The sequence below is a fragment of the Solanum verrucosum genome, unplaced genomic scaffold (assembly GCF_900185275.1).
Source record: "Solanum verrucosum unplaced genomic scaffold, falcon-dt-bn FXZP01000012.1, whole genome shotgun sequence".
Taxonomy (NCBI): domain Eukaryota; kingdom Viridiplantae; phylum Streptophyta; class Magnoliopsida; order Solanales; family Solanaceae; genus Solanum; species Solanum verrucosum.
In genome coordinates, this window is record NW_026020063.1 from 6,535,463 (window position 1) to 6,552,700 (window position 17,238).

The window sequence follows — 17,238 nt, forward strand, 5'->3', positions numbered from 1 at the left end:
ATCATAAGCCAGTTTGAGCACCGGAGAAGATTAAACCACTTATTCAAGAGGTAGTTAAAAAGGAGATCATCAAGTGGCTGGATGCAGGAGTTATTTATCCCATTGCAGATAGTAGTTGGGTATGTCCTGTGCAGTGTTGCCTAAAAGGGAGGTATGACTGTGGTTCCAAATGAAAGAAATGAGCTGTTCCAATGAGACCCGTTACTGGATGGAGAGTTTGTATGGATTACCGGAAAGTTGAATACATGACAGAAAAGGACCACTTTCCTATGCCATTCATGGACCAAATGTTGGATAGACTTGCAGGAAAGGGTTGGTATTGTTTTCTTGATGGGTATTCGGGCTACAATCAAATTTCTATAGCTCCAGAAGACCAAGAGAAGACCACCTTCACTTGCCCATATAGGACTTTTGCTTTCAAACGGATGCCATTCGGGTTGTGCAATGCTCCAGCAACCTCCAGCGGTGTATGATGTCGATATTTTCTGATATGGTGGAGGACACTATTGAAGTGTTCATGGATGATTTTCAGTTGTAGGTGATTCTTTTGATCATTGTCTAGATATCTGGCCGAGGTGCTTAAAAGGTGTGAAGACTGCAACTTGGTAGTGAATTGGGAGAAGTGTCATTTCAGGGTTAAAGAAGTATAGTGTTGGGTCATCGAAATTCAGAGAAGGGTATTGAGGTTCATAGAGCTAAAGTTGAGGTAATAGAAAAACTTCCACCACCCATTTCTGCAAAAGGTGTTAGAAGTTTTCTTAGGCATGCAAGTTTTTATAGGAGATTCATCAAAGATTTCTCAAAAATTGCACATCCGTTGTGCAAACTGCTCAAGAAGGAGTGTAAGTTCTATTTTGATGATGATTGTCCTAGAGCATTTGGAGAGTTGAAGAAGAAGTTGGTTACAACACCAATCATTATTTCACCAGATTGGGGACAACCATTTGAGGTAATGTGCGATGCGAGTGGATTGGCGCTTGGTGTAGTATTGGGACAAAGGTGAGAGAAAATTCTTCACCCTATTTACTATGCTAGCAAAGCTCTAAATGTGGCCCAGAAGAATTATACTATGACCGAACAAGAACTTCTTGTGGTGGTTTTTGCATTCGAGATATTTCTATCCTACTTGCTTGGTACTAAGGTAATAGTGCATACTGACCATTCTGCATTGAGGTATTTGATGGCGAAAAAGGATGCAAAACCAAGATTGATTAGATAGGTATTGTTGCTTGCAAGAGTTTGATTTTGTAGTAAAAGATAGAAGGGGGACCAAAAATCAAGTTGCCAATCACTTGTCCAGATTAGAGGAAGAGGCTATGCTAAAGCTTGGAGATACGGATGAAATTAATGATACTTTTCCAGATGAACAGGTATTGGCTGCTTCTCATGATTTGATTCCTTGGTTCGCAGACTTAGCTAATTATTTGGCAAGCGATATTGTGCCCCCCGATTTGTCTTTTAACCAAATGAAAAAGTTTATGCATGATGTGAAGAGATTTTTTTGGGATGAACCTTACTTGTATCGTAGTTGTGCTGATGGGATTATTCGTCGCAGTGTGCCCGGGTTGAGATGTTGAGTGTACTTGAAGCATGCCATTCATCACCCGTTAGTGGGCATCATAGTGGTATTCGGACTGCACATAAGATTTTGCAATGTGGGTACTACTGGCCTACCATCCACCAAGATTCTCATGATTTTGCCAAGTCTTGTGATCGTTGCCAAAGAGAATGAGGGATTTCAAAGAGGCAAGAGCTCCTAATGAATCTTATATTGGTGATAGAGTTGTTTGATGTATGGGGCATTGATTTTATGGGTCCATTTGTGAGTTCATATGGGATGAAGTATATTCTTGTTGCGGTTGATTATGTATCGAAGTGGGTGGAAGCAGTTGCGCTCTCCAACAATGAAGGTAAAAGTGTCACCACATTCTTGAAAAAGAATATCTTCTCCAGATCTGGTACACCGAGGGTTATTATTAGCGATGAAGGTTTTCACTTTGGAAATAAGTTATTCAAGGTACTACTTGAGAAATATGGTGTTCGTCACAATGTAGCCACTCCTTACCATCCACAGACTAGCGGTCAAGTTGAAGTATCCAACAGAGAGATCAAACAGATATTGGCGAAGACTGTGAATGCTAATAGAACAGATTGGTCAAGGAAGCTTGATGATGCTCTATGGGCATATCGCATTGCATACAAGACCCCCATATGTATGTCTCCTTACCAACTTGTATATGGGAAGTCTTGTCATTTACCAGTAGCATAAGGCGATGTGGGCAATGAAGAAGTTAAATTTGGATTGGGGCACCGCATATAATCAAAGGATAAATGACTTGAATATGCTTGACGAGTGTGCCCATGCTTCAGGCTTCGAGTCTGACCATTTTTCAGGATCCGAGTCTTCCCATACTGCAGGGTCCAGTGCTAAATCAGCCACAGGGTCCGGTGAGAATGACCAAGCAGCCTCGTCTGATGAGAAAACTAGCTCGGAGTCCATACCTGCACCACGAAATTATGACCCCACTCCAGTAGCCGGAGAGATAAATAGGTTGTGTGTACAAGGCCAACGGAAAATTTATCGGGATGCCAAGATGGTAAACGACAAACAGAAGATAGCCCGACTAATTACAGAGGAGCGCAGAGTCCTCACGGGGAGCTTGCACGTTGTTTCGGACATTCACCGGTTGTTCAATTTCCAAGCGGTCAAAGCCCCTAGCTCAAGATCCTCTCACTTCCACTTTGGTTCGAGGTTGTCCGATGGACATATCACCTGCCACGAACAGACGTTTTCTCTATGGTCCTACCACGGGTCACTCTTTGTCTCTCAACACAGCAGAGTTTGATTATAGATGGGACATTGTGCGGAGTGGCACTTTCAAGAGGAACGCTGAGCAGCGAGAGGCTGTTCTACTATGGTTGGCCAGGTACATTGTTGCAGATGGCGAGCATGCGGAATGGGTCGTCGCTCCATAGTTGGGCATCCGAAAGGCCACATTAAATTTTGTGGCCAAGTTCTTCTCACTGCTGGTGCATAACAGAGTGTCGCCTACAAAATCTGACAACCAAGTCACGTGGGCCAGAGCGGTTATGGTTGCGGCATTAGTAGTAGGAGTGGAGATTGACTTTGCCCGCATGCTGCTGGCAGAGATTCACGAGAGGGCATTCAGAACCTCCACTACTTACCCCTTCCCATGTCTAATTTTTCATTTGTGCAGGCTACAGGGGCATTGGACATCGACCTCATACGAGATGAGGCAAATATGGCAGCACCCGCAGAGAGACTCAGGTTGAGGTACCTCCCTAGGGTGCCGATCTTCAGACACACTGGTGCAGGCATAGGGCAGTGACCTCAGTATCCCAGATCACACCGATACTGTCCAGATCTCCTCATCTCAGGCGGCTAGTATGGCTCCTAGCTCGTCCTGGTCCACACCATAGTTAGGAGCTACTGTTGTCCCATTGGCCAAAGTACAGAAGTTAGAAGCTCAGATGACCACTCTACTGCATCACATCCAGCCGTGGTTGCAAAAGTCGATAGCCGAGTCTGAGGCTAGAATGAAGCGCAGGATGGAGGGGATGATGGACCGGAAGGTCCAGGCTGTTAATAAGCGTCTTGATGCCTTTGAATTGCGATTCCTCGAGCGATCAGCCCCGACCATAGATTTATCTGCTTTGCAGGCTGACTTAGCCAACCTCCGGACTGACGTTGATGTCATTCTTGCCGCACCTTCAGTTGAGCCTCAGGTTGCACCTACTGCACTGGCTGATGATACAGTGTTGGATGCTCTATTCAGTGGGACCGCCGAGGAGGGCTTGCGACTACACATGCCAAAGGCAAGCAGCACCGTTCTCATTGCACTGAGGAGGAGAAAGCTCACAAGAGACAGCGTAGGCAGGAGAAGGAGGCAAGGAGGGCTTCAATTTTAGACGAAGAGTTGCGCCAGCAAAGGATGCGTGAGAGAGTTGCAGGGGCATCGAGCTCTGCCCCAGTTGTAAAGGTCCAACCTATTTTGGGGGACTTTGTGAGCACCACTGATGGTGCGGTGAGATTGATAGAAAGCACTACTGAGGGTGCTATGATTGCTGATTTGGGTACTACTGAGGGTGCCCCCACTATTGTTCCAGCGGGCTTCGGGAAATCGGACCTCCCTGCTTGTTAATGATTCACCGGCGCTTTGGGCCACAGGTTTGCTTCACCCAATCCATTTTCTTTTACTGTTTTTGTATGCATTGGGGACAAGTGCATCTATTTTTTGTTGGGGGTGGGGTAAATGGATTGTGAGTAATAGGGTGAAGTCTGAATAACCCAACTCATGAATCCTCTCTTGGGGTTTTCTTGCCTGTGTTCTTTTCCCCCAAGAGACTGTTTATTTTTTGTTGAACCGGCATGTCTTAGGATTGTATGTGTAGAAGCATGATAGCTTATGAAAAATGATACCCGTCAGATTTTGGGATGTATGCTAGAAGTTGTAGGCTACGATTAGTTGAATGTGTTGGCTCTGAGTATGACATAATAACGAATCAACTCGATGGCATGACTTGAGCTGAAACTTGAACTGGGTAATCTGATAATCTGATAATGAAACTATGTGCCAAGAGTGGGTGAGAATTGTTGAGTGTTCAAACAGTTTTTGTGCAAAACTAGAACTTGTCCGGTTAGTCCTGCTAAGACAATTCAATCTAGAGGTTAGGAAGTGATCATAGGCCATTGTTCTGAAAAGTCCACAAGTTGCCTAAAAAAAGGATCTAACCAAATGAAATAATTGCTCCCTTTGATCCAACTTTGAGCCTAAAAGTAAACCATTTCTTTCCAAACCTCGAACTCACCTTCCTATAATCTACTATGTTGGCCCCGGTACTTCCTTGGACATGTGCACTTCGACTTAGGCCAAAAGCCTAAGTTGAGGGTGGCTAATGTAAAAAGTAACTTCAAACTTGGCCCTGACCCGACATCAAGTATTGTGCACCTCAACTAACGGAAAATACATAAGTTGAGGGTAGCTATAAAAGAGGAAACTGAAAGAAAAATGGGTATGAAAAGACTGATGCGAAAAAAAAATGTGAGGAAAGGATGTGACTTGTTGAAAGCTAAAAGAAAAAGAAAATAAAAGTAATAAGAGCTACAAAGTCTAAAGTCACATCCGTGGTTGAAGAAAATTAAGGGAAAGAAGGTAAAGTGATAATATGACAAAAATAGGGCAAAAAGAGGTTAAAAGCCTAGTGTAATGTCAAAGAGGGCAGAAAGTCACTAAGCAGTACCCAAATGTACCACACCTGACCCTGAGCCTATGTTACAAGCCAATAAAGTCCTATAGTGATCCTAGAGTCTAGTTTGGAGAGTCTAAGAAGTGAAAATAAGGGCAAGCTTATGCCATTAAGCACTAACTGTATTTGAAATTACTTCTGAGCGTGAGTGTTGAATAAATCCTTGTACCATGAAGACATTCATTTTTTGTGAAAAAGGGATTTCGTTTGAAGTAAGGGCACTAGTTACATTGTCGAAAAGTTGGTACCTTGGTGACAGTGAGAAGGTGTATGTTGTGTGTCAGTTGGTCGATCTGTGTCATGGTTTGATCTGCATGGATTAGCTTGTCGAGTCTAAGAGAATGAAGTTGCACCTGAAAAGTGAGGGGGGTAGAGAGCCATGTGATTGCTTGGGCCTGAAATGCTTGCTTCTATACAAGTGTCGTTTAGAGTCGTAGTGCGTCACTTGAGGACAAACAATGAATTTATGTTGAGGGTGTTGATATACCGTGATTTTATGGTATTTCTAATACATCTCACTTACAAGTTGTGTGTGTCTAGGGCCTCTTTGTATTGGTTTTTATGTGTTTTTATTGTATTTTGCAGGAAAGATGTTCAGGTGCGGAAGTATAGGGACAGCTGAAAAAAATGCAGAAAAAGGGCATTTACGAAGGTGATCTACGGACCGTAGTTCCATTACCGGTCCGTAGGTGATGACCAAAGATTAGCAGCCAAGGTATGGAAGACAAATCAGGGAAATCTGACCAAGTGTGGAACCACGGTGGCCATTGACGGTCCATAGACTGATCTACGGACCGTACTGATTGATCCGTAGATTGATATTGCGAGTGTTCCAGTACCTAATTTTTGAAGATTCTAAGTGTGAAGCTACGGAGGGGATTGACGGACCGTAGATCGATCTACGGTCCGTCCTGCAAGTCCGTCGTTTGATTCAGAGAAGCTGATTTTTGGAAGCTGAAATATTTTCTAAGTCCTGGCTGACGGAAGTGACTTACGGACTGTAGATCCATTGACGGTCCGTAAGTCAGTCTCGTGGAATGAAGACGCGTGCTTGAAAAAACTTTCCTTAATTTTTTTCCCTTTTAATTTAGGATTGGTTTTCTATAAATAGGGCATGTAAACCTCATTTTTGCGGGTTAGACATTATTATTGTAGTTTTACTTTGTGACTTGGAAGATTAATTGGAAAACCTAACAATTATTGATTTCCTAAGTTCGTTTTGAAGATTTTGGCTTTGCAATTCAAGTTGAATTTCTGGGTTTATTATTCTCTTTACGTAAGTTCATGATTTCTTCATCTAAAACTATGAATTGTGTTCTTGCTAATATGGGTAACTAAATCCGCAACTAGGGTTGTGGGAACCATGAGCGATTAACATTGTATGAATAGTAAATAAGCAATTCTTGAATAGTGTTTTTCATGCATTGATAATTCTTTTGTTTAGTAGTCTTTTTAACGGTGGCCAACGTTAGAACTTTCCTTGTTACTACTTGCCGGACCAAGGAGGTAATTAACGAGAAAAGAATTATCAACATAGATTTAGTGTGATACTATCTAATAGGCTAGTGTCGATTGGTGCGAGGTAATAACTAAGCCAAACATCAATTATTATGTCTAATATGAGGTAGAGGTAAGGCTTAGTAAATTATACACACGTAGCCGGACCAAGGTGCGGGGTGCAATTCTCTTGATGCCGGACCAAGGATTTAGAGATATCTAACTTATCACTTTGCATGTAATACACTAGGAAAGGATTGTTGTTATTAGGATTACTGCGTTATGAGCTTGTGGGGTACACGTATACCCTAGTTATTTCTCTCATCTTGATAACAGCCAAAGTTGAGTTTTGATTACTAATTACTTATTAAATTCTTACTATTTGTTTCACACAAATAAAACCCCCCCTTTACTTATCTGTTTCTGGAAGTAATTTGACTAATTGAATATAATTGTTGGTTAAAGTAAAGTCTAAACCATTTTCCTCGTGGGATCGACCCCAACCTACAAGTTGGGTTCTTTACTTGATAACGATCGCTTATACTTCTGTAGGGAGGTGTAATTTGAGCGTATCAGTTATAAGCCTTGAAAAGACCCTTGTGATCTTGAGTGAGCTGAAACAAATGTTGATTGGAAAATAAGGGCAAACCTATGGGCGAAAGAATGCATGTGTTCATCTTTGAGAATGTGAGAGTTGCGTGTTATTCCGGTACAATAAATTGTTGAGAAATTTTGTGTGAATATGGAATCATCTTTGCTGTGAGTGCATTTGAATACTTTTGTTGAACTTGAACTCGCATTTGAAGCAAGCATTGTGAGCTCAGCACACTAGATGATGGTTAGTCACAATTTGAAACTTTGAGTGCACAATTGATCATTGTATGAGCAGTTTAAACCTTGTTGTGTTCATTTATGTTGAGTCTTATGGAACACTATTTGTAGACATTCTTATTGAACTGTTGACCTTGAGTTTTACTTGAGGACAAGCAAAAATTTAAGTTGGGGGTGTTGATGAGTCCGAGATTTTGACTAACTTAGGGCTTAGTTTTGATAGTATAAGTATCCTCAAATGCCTATTTTATGCTCTAAACTGATGTTTAAATGTTGATTAGTAGCTATGGAGTCTAAGGAGCAAGGTAAGGACATAACTGGAAAAAAAATGAACTAAAGAGCTGAAAAAGTGAAGAAAAGCAATCATGGTGATCGCCAAGCCACTCGGCGGACGCCCAATTTACAGAACACCACCTCTCAGACGAGACAAATTTGGGCGAAGGGTGTTCCCTATTGGTGATTTGCCGAATGGATCAGCGAAGAGGGATCATGTCTGTCGAACTGTACAAGACTATTAGTGAAGCTGCAAGCAGAGTGCCGATAAAAAGTAACTAAGGGCACATCGTCGAACCACTTGGAGAATCCCAACATAGACCGCCAAAAGTTACTGTACAAAATAAAAGAAAAACAGAGCTAATAGGGCGATGGACAAGAGAGATCTGCGATTCACTGACTGGTCGGCGAAGCTCGATTTTCCTCACCGATTGGCCCCAAGATAGCGAAATTTTGGATCAATATAAATTGATATTTTTTAAGAGAGACAAGGCATTCCAAGCATTGTGGAAAGAGAGATTTAGAACAGAAACATTATTTTTGTTAGTTAGAAGCATTTTCTTGAGATTTCAAGTTGGGTATAGTAATTCAAGCAAGATTTATTCATTTTAAGATTTTGGAAATCAATACACAACTATGGAACATGTAATAGGTATTGAATTTTCGCCGTTTATGATTAATAGCTAAAAACCCACTCATGGGGGTTTGACCACGTGACTAATTGCTTAATTTAGTTGAGTGGGTGTTAGAAATTATTGATTTTAGTGCTAATTTGAAGTGGCTCTGATTTATTGTTGCGGTTAAATTGCTTTGTTGAATGTTTATTTCAATGTAATTTAGTGTTTTATGCTTGCTTGAGAGAGAGGTGTAAAATCAAGGTAATAAATTAGCATTCGTAGTGATTGGATCATTGTGAGTTCAACTCGAGATAGTGAATCCTATGTCCCATTCTACCTATCTAGCTCGAGAGAGTAGATGTTGTGAGGTTGTGGGCTGGTTTCATAGTTACCCTGTTTAGGTTCAAAAGAACTCATTTAAAACGAGGTAGTTGCTTGATAGAAAATTATCTCACCTAAGGTCCATCATACTCATGAAGATTTGGTAACTTTTAGTAATCACCTAGCACCTATTTACCGAGAATTGGCAATGAGTTAGTCATTCCTCCAAGTCCCTCTTACTCATTTGATTACTCTTGTTGATTGTTATGGCTGTGATTGCTATCTGATATAAAAAGCCCCCATTTGATATTTAAGACAGCCTTTTGATTTAATTAAAAGTCTCTGAAAATTTCTATTCCTATAACTATTTAAATCGCGTTTATAACTTCATAATTGAATTTGAAATTGTACCGCTCCCTGTGGGATCGACCCCAACTAACTTATTGGGTTTATGCTAGATTACAATTGTCTATACCTAGAATCAGATGAGGTATAGTTGAGCTGTAATCAACGGTCCGTAGTACACTCCACAAGTCGTGGGTGGCCGGTGTGGTTCGACTGCTGCAGCACCTCTAAAGCTCTAGTTTTCCCATTTTCGGATATGGGGTGTTACACTAATTTATAAGAGTAACAAGAGCAGTAAGAGGTGTACCGAGATTGAATTTAATCAGACGAGGTTCCAATTAATTTAATGCGGCTAACGGTTATAAAAAGTCTTTTATAGGAGCCGAAAGAAGTTACGAGGAGTATATTAGAAACAAGTCTTAGAAGAAGACTTAGTACTTGCTTGTGGAGAGTTCAGTAGCCAGAGATAAGCCTTTCCAGAGTATTGGAGTAAAGGGAATATAGAGCAGTGTGGAGATGAAGAAATAGATCCATAGCTGTCAAGTGTAAGTTGTAAACCTAAGGGGAGATGGTAAGATGAGAAACCAAGTCAAGTGTTGAGGATGAGATAGTGATGTCTTTCGAAAGAGTTTTAGATGTTTATCAATCCATTCATAATATTGTGTATTCCTAATGTAAAGTTATTACAACCACTACTAGAAATAAGCTACTTTCCAACTACAACTGCCGACTACAAATGTGTAGTCGGTATGTTAGATTATTTTTCGACTATTGTAATTGGAAAATTAAAATTTAGATTTTTCTAATTTTTAATAATTTTATTTGACTATGATTTCGACTACTAAAGTCGGAAAGTTCAGTAAAATGAAGTCAAAAAAATAATTAACTAGTTACCGATTACAGTAGTCAGAAACTTATTTAAATAATTTCAAAAATATTATTAAATAGCGACTACGGTAGTCGGCTCTTTTACAATATTTTTTTATTTTAAAATTAATTTTATTTTTTATTTACTGTAATAGTTAGTATTATTTTAAAATCACTCCTTAGTTAGAAAAAGACTCTTTTATTAGAAAAAAAGTAGTTTTCATCAAATCAGTTTGGGAGGTTACCAGCGTCGCCTCTCTAAGAGGATAATGGCATCGCCCCTCTCTCTCTCATCTACTGGATTTTGATTTGGCTTATCATTCGAATCTGTGAACGAGGTACTGTAAGTTCTCCTTCTTCCTTAGGGTTTTAATTTCAATAATTTTGAGTGTGTAGGATTTTAGTTTCAATTTCCATTGAGGTACTGTAAACTTTTTCCTTTATAGTTTTAGCTAGCAATATTGAAAAAGAAACTATATAGGATACTTGCTCATAATCGATTGTTTGTTGCTTGTGTTCAAATCAAGGATAATACCTTCAGTTGGGTGTTATTTTTTGTGCATCTCTTTTGAAGAGATGGTCCTGTTGAAATAGTGATGAAATTAGTGTAGTGGATATAGTTATAAGGCCACAGACTCAAAATTTGAGTCTGGAGTTGCCGGTCGATGAAATTTAATTTATATATAGTGACTACGGTAGTCGGCAAGTATTTTTCGATGCACAGTCTGCCGACTACTCAAAAGTAGTCGGAAAGTCGTCGGAAAACTCCATTTTCCGACTGCATTCCAACTAATTTTGCAGTCGGCAAGAAATGAAATTCTAGTAGGGAACATCTTGTTGATATTCTTAATATTATAATTGTGTCTATGACCTATGCTCATACACTTCAGAGAGATTCAGGTCTAAGCTCAGTTTCCAGAATGAGGGGCAAAGACTATAGCCCATGGATCTCAATCTTATCCATAAAGTTATGGATTTAAGCATCGTGATATGAACCTATTCATATAAGTACTCATTTATGCCAGTCTCACAAACTCATGATTTGATCTAGATGGCTAGAAAAATAATGTTATATAATGCATATTCTAATATCAGAACTCTCGAATAAACTGTTTTTATGACCTTTCTCCCTAAAGCTCTTTCAGTTATCCTTTTTAGTTTTGAGAGTGGTGTTTTTTATAGTAGTTGTGTGATAATAGAGAAGAGGATTGCTATTTCTTATTGTAATTGTGATGGTGTGTTTATTACATCTAAGGTTATAAATGTGAAGGAAAAAAAGAGATAAGGTTTTATGATTAGTAATAAGTCGGTTCTTGGAAATAATGCATGAAAGTTTTGTTGATAAAAGTGACGAGAGAATGAGTAATTGTTATAAGGATTGATTAGTAGGAGTATGTAGAGTGGTTATAGTACTAGGCTTGAATTTGGTGTTGATAGCATGTGGATGAATGCATGATGCCTTTGGTGGTTCTTGACTAGGACTTGAAGTTTGGTTGAATGTAGTGGTAAGGAGTAGTATTCATGGGATGAGATTACCTTTAGAGGCATAAAACATGAATCTTATGGTTTAGATTAGTATAAACATCGAATGTTTAACATATTATCATTTACAGATTAGGCTTGAGCACACTATTAGCGGATAGTATAACTTAGACCTTGGTAAGAGTAGTCATAAATCCTTGTAGGAGTTATGAGTTGCAATTAATGAGGTACGATATTCATAAAGAAGGGCATGGTTTAGAGGTGTTGCTAGGATTGAAAGCTAGCAGTTCTATATGTTAAGGCATAATAGTCTTAGTCTTACTTCATGCCCAGATTCCTTGATTCATGTAAGATAACTTCAAATAGAGTGTGACTATTTTCAAAACAATATTGTTCTTGACTTATGTGCTATAGACAGTTCCAAACTCTTAGTATAAATCAGTTTTGCCTATGTTAGTAGGCAAGTTCACAAGTCAAAAAGATAGTATTAGTAACTCCATCCAATCCATTATCATTTTAACCATCATTCGAGGATGAATGATCCCAAGGGAGAGATACTGTAACACCCCAAAAATTTCTATGTTAAGATCTGAACCATTCTTCATTTGTTAATAAGATCGTACCAGGTGATTCTTAAATTGCCCATATATGTAAAGGTAAATTATTTAGTGTGTAAATATTGATGTAAGACTTTAATTTTGTCAACTTCAAACGATCATATCTTTTAGAATATAAAGAGTTATGTGGCTCATAACCTATCAAATTAAAGATATTTGAATCTTCTTTCCAATGCAATAAATTTCGCAACAATTCAAGTATTGAGTAAATTGTTATGACCATTTTAGTAACCTGATATAGTGTAGTGACGAATTAGCCTACGAGAAAACATTAAAAAGGGTCATTTTTGTCTTTCTACCTCTAAGAAAACCCTAAACGAATTAATTGACTAATTAGAGACCCAAAACAATCAGAGTTTCATCTCATAATCCATCATTCTCTTCTCTCTCAAACCCTAAGGAAAAACCCTAAGAAAAAATCAAAGTAGAAGACTCCATTGAAGATTCTTTCAATATTTTTCAAGATTCTTCTTCAAGGTAAGTCTTTCTCCCTGAATTCCATTCTTTCCAACTCAAATTCCTCCATACAATTATGAATAACTAATGAAAATCATAATTCTTGGCCATAGAGTTTCAAGAAAGTAATTCAAGAAATCTCAAGAAAGGTTTTGCTGATTTTTCTCCTTCAAGCTAGGGTCTCAAGGCTTCTAATCAAGTTCTTCTTCAAGATTCTGCGAGATTATTCAAGAACCTTGTTCTTGCTGGTATGTAAGGCTATCATGGTTTTGGACTAGTTTGTTCTCACGCCCTACATCTACTTTCAAATCAATAAAAGTATAATCTAGGATTTGATCCCTAGATTTGAGTATTCTTGAGATTAGGTGATTTTAAGTTCTTGAGTACCTGATTCTTTTGAAATTCTATTCCTAAATTGCTATATGTTATGCATTGATACTCTTCAGTTGATTCGTTCATGTCTATAATTCAGCATAAAACTTATGAATTGTGTATTTTTGAGATGAGTAGCATCATAGAGTTTTAAGTTCTTGAGTTCTTGTGTTCTGAGTATTGAGTTTTCTATATTATTATTGAGATCCTTGAGTTAAGTTGTTCATGTCTATATTTCAGCAGGAACCCTTTTTTGAGTTATGAATTTTGAGAATCTTTTAAGGCAAATATTTTTGTTTTAAATTGACTTTTTTAAAAAGTAAAGAGGAGTTTGAGAAAGAGTTTTAAAATATGATTAGTATGACGATTGAGTATGCCATCAATGTTTAAGCAATATGGTATCTAGATGTACCATCAATATTTATGCAGTATGACTTCCCGAGTTATCAATGATCATATTACAATATGATTTTGATATGTTTTTGAGAAATATTTTTCAAGTATGAGTTTGGTAAGAGTATAAGGGGACTAAGTATTCCCAAAGGTATCAATATTTACATTGATAAAAGAGAAACTTTGATTTCTAAATGAGTTATGAGTTCAAAAGATATTTCAAGAGCATTTACCTCTTTTAAGAGGATAGTTTGAGCAATTATCTCAAACTAGATGAAGATTTATGCTTTTAAACATATGAGCATGAGGTGATATTATTGGGAGTAGTATTGAGCACCGATATGGGGATAAGTTCTGACAATTCACATTCCTCATAAACCATCTAAGCCAACATGGGTACAAGATCATACTTTAAGATTAATCCTAGCTGCCTACGGGCATATCTTAGTGGATCTACTTAATTGAGGTGTTCTATACCCCCGGCAAGGTATAGGATAGTTCTGGCAGCATGGGCGAGATGTTGTATCATCATGTAGCTCATAATGATAGTTGTCGGTTAGAGAATCTCCCAATAGAGTTAAAGTGTATTTTTATATATCACTTATTATGATGAGTTCATACATGAGAAAGTATTTTGTAAGGCTTTAAATATTTTAACTTTCTTATTTCTTTACATTCAGCTTGAGTACATTGTTATCTATTAGTCCTTTCATTAAGTTATTTTTTATTCAGCATATTACATACTCTTACATTCAATGTATTGATGTCATTCGACCTACATCATTTAATGATGTAGATACATGTTCTTAGGATCCTCCACAAGGGTTTGTTGAGATCACCTCGTCTGCTCGCCAGTTTTTTAGTAAGACCCCTTGCTTTCAGAGTACTCCAGTTTTATGAGATGTTAGTAGTAGTTCTTTTGAGGAGTCATGGGTCTTGTCCCGACACTCATCTTTGTATAGTAAAGGCTTGATAGATAGACAATTTTGGGATACTCAATATATTCAGCAAAGTTTTGAGATTTAGTAAAATGTTTTTAAACGTTTCTTTCATTTTGATGCTTATGTATGCTCAAGTTAGTCTTCCTCTTGTAGTCAGCCATGATGAGGGTTCGCTTGGGGACCAATAATGGTTCTTGAGTGCCAACCACGTCCAGGGTGTAGGCTCGGGTTATGACAGTTGTGAAGACATCAGTAGAATCTAGTGAAAATTGTGAAGTAAGTGCTTATCTGGGCAGAATTTTTAGTGTCTCAATGAGAAACACCATCCAAGATCTATGTGGTGTAGACAACGTGTCAATTATGTAAGTGATGAAGAAGAAGATGTTTCTAAGCTTTTAAGGGGGTTTGATATCCCTCTCCAACTAAGGAATCTGAGGTGCAACATTTGTTCCCTGAAGAGAGCTTGCAGAGCACATATGATGAAGCTGAGACTGCAAAAGGAGGTGTTGATCTTCCTTCAGATATAGGGATTTCTATAATGACCGAGTCGAAAACATTTGAATATGCAGATCCAGATTTTAGCAATTTTGACAAGACAAGGACGAGACCTACTTTAAGGTTGGGCAAGTATGGGTTGTCTATGATATCCTAGATGCCATGCCTAGATTCTATGTAGTCATCAGGAAGATTTTGTCTCCTGCATTTAAATTGCTCATAACATGGTTTGAGCCAAAGCCGCTGAATAAGGATTAAATCAAATGGCTATTTGAAGGTTTTCCAGCTTCTTGTGCTAGGTTCAAACTAGGAAACTCAGAAGACATTGAAGATCATCCTATGTTCTCACAATTGGTATGTGAGATAAATGGAAACATCTATGATGCAATAAAGATATTTCCAATGGAAGGAGAGACTTGGGCCCTCTTTAAAGATTGGGTTATGAACTGGTGTCCTCATCTTGGGAGCAATAAAAATTTCAACTATGAGTTTGTTGAGATCTTGTCAAACTATGTTGTTGCAATTGATGTGCATGTTGCATACTTTGATAAAGCAAAAGGCTCTACTTGTCTTTTGCATCGAGTAGGAGATCCATTTTTAGTTCTGGGCAGGATATGTTTAGATTTTCTCATAAAATTCCTTCTATGAATATGATAGGGATGGATAGGAATGATGTTCTTGAAGGATCCTTTAAACTAGACCCTGCCTCATTTCTTTTTTCTCATTTATGAATTTTAACATCAAAGCATATCCTTTGCAGGAACTAGAAATGGATCTCCTACTCGATAGAAAAGACAAGTAAAGGCTTTTGCTTTATCAAAGTATGCAACATGACCACCAACAACATCAACATGGTCTGAAAAGACCTCAACAAACTCATAGTTGAACTTTTTACCACTCATAAGATTAGGACATCAGTTCATATCCCAATCTTTAAAGAGGGCCCATGTTTCTCCTTCCAATGGAAATATCTTTATTACATCGTAATTGTTTCCATTCATTGCACATACCAAATGTGAGAGCATAGGATGATCTTCAATGTCGTTCGAGTTCCCTAGTCTACACCTAGCACAAGAAGCTGGAAAGCCCTCAAATAGTCGTTTGGTTTCATCTTCATTTAGCGGCTCTAGCTCTAACCATGTTATGTGCAATTTAAATGCAGGAGAAAAAATATTCCTGGTGATTGCATAGAATCTAGGCATGGAATCCAGGGTATCATAGGCAACCAATACTTGCCCTACCATAAAGCAATACACACCATTTTCCTTGTCAAAACCGCTAAATATGGATTTGCATATTCAAATGTTTTTTACTAAGCCACCGCAGAAGGCCCTACATCTAAAGGGAGATCAACACTTCACTTTGCAGTCTCAGCTTGATGCACTATATTCTGCAAGCTCTCTTCAGAGGATAAATATTGCACCTCAGACTCCTTAGTAGGAAAGGGATATCCAAACTCCTCAAATCTCTTAGAAATATCTTTTTCTTCATCACTTAGATAATTGAAACATTGTCTACGACACTTATTTTAGTAGTTTCTGTCAATGTCTTAATGAACAGGACCCATGAGGATTAGTAGTTTTTCTCAATTCTTTTAACATTCTATTTGATTAATTTGATGAGTAGGAGTAATAATGATAATTTTAAAACTTTAATTGAATCTATTTGATGAGTAGTTGTCATAAGGATAATTTTCAAAATTCAGTTCTTGTGATATTTTCTGAAGTATTTAATTTGATGAGCTAATAGAGTAGCATTGGAATTTATTTAATTTAATTTAACCAGTAGGAGTCAAGAGAGTTGATTTTGAATTTTTGTTTTAGTGATATTTTCTCAAGTATTTAATCCGATGAGTATGAGTTGGCTACATCCATGCTTTATTCAAGCAGGGCAAAACATCGTGGTAACTCAAAAATAATATAATTCATTCAATTGAATTAAATTTTTTTAAAGAATTTTAAGAATAAATTTTTTTTAAAAGAGTCGCCACCTAATTTGTAAATAACTAGGAAACCAATTAATTAATTACAAAAGAAAATATCTACAAAACCAATAGATTCTAGGTAAAGGTTCAAGTATTTTCAAAGAGAAGGTGTTAGGCATCCTTCGAAATTCAAAACTTTGGGTCTCAGCTGAATTCATTTTTTTTCAAATTGAGAAGAAGATAATAAATAAAAGTAATAATAATTTAAAAATAAAACCCATCTTATTTACATGGAGGCCTTGAAAATCGATGGTAATTTCTTCATCGGCAAGTTGTAATGTAAGAAAAAATATAAATGCACACATGTTAAAATAATGAAAAATCCATTGTGGCAACCATATCTAAAAGGCAAAATGATAATTTATATGTTAAATATCAAATAAAATAAAAGCAATGTGACAATATATGAACAATGATATTCTAAGTTTGAAATAAAAATTAAAATAAAGTTAATCAAATATGAAATGAATCAACCAATA

The 17,238-nt window shown here is 37.7% G+C and overlaps 1 pseudogene; it reads left to right on the plus strand.

Annotated features, from left to right (window-relative positions):
* The window catches only part of LOC125823544 (uncharacterized), a 125,758-nt pseudogene that overhangs the window by 2,460 nt on the left and 106,060 nt on the right, over positions 1–17,238 (plus strand).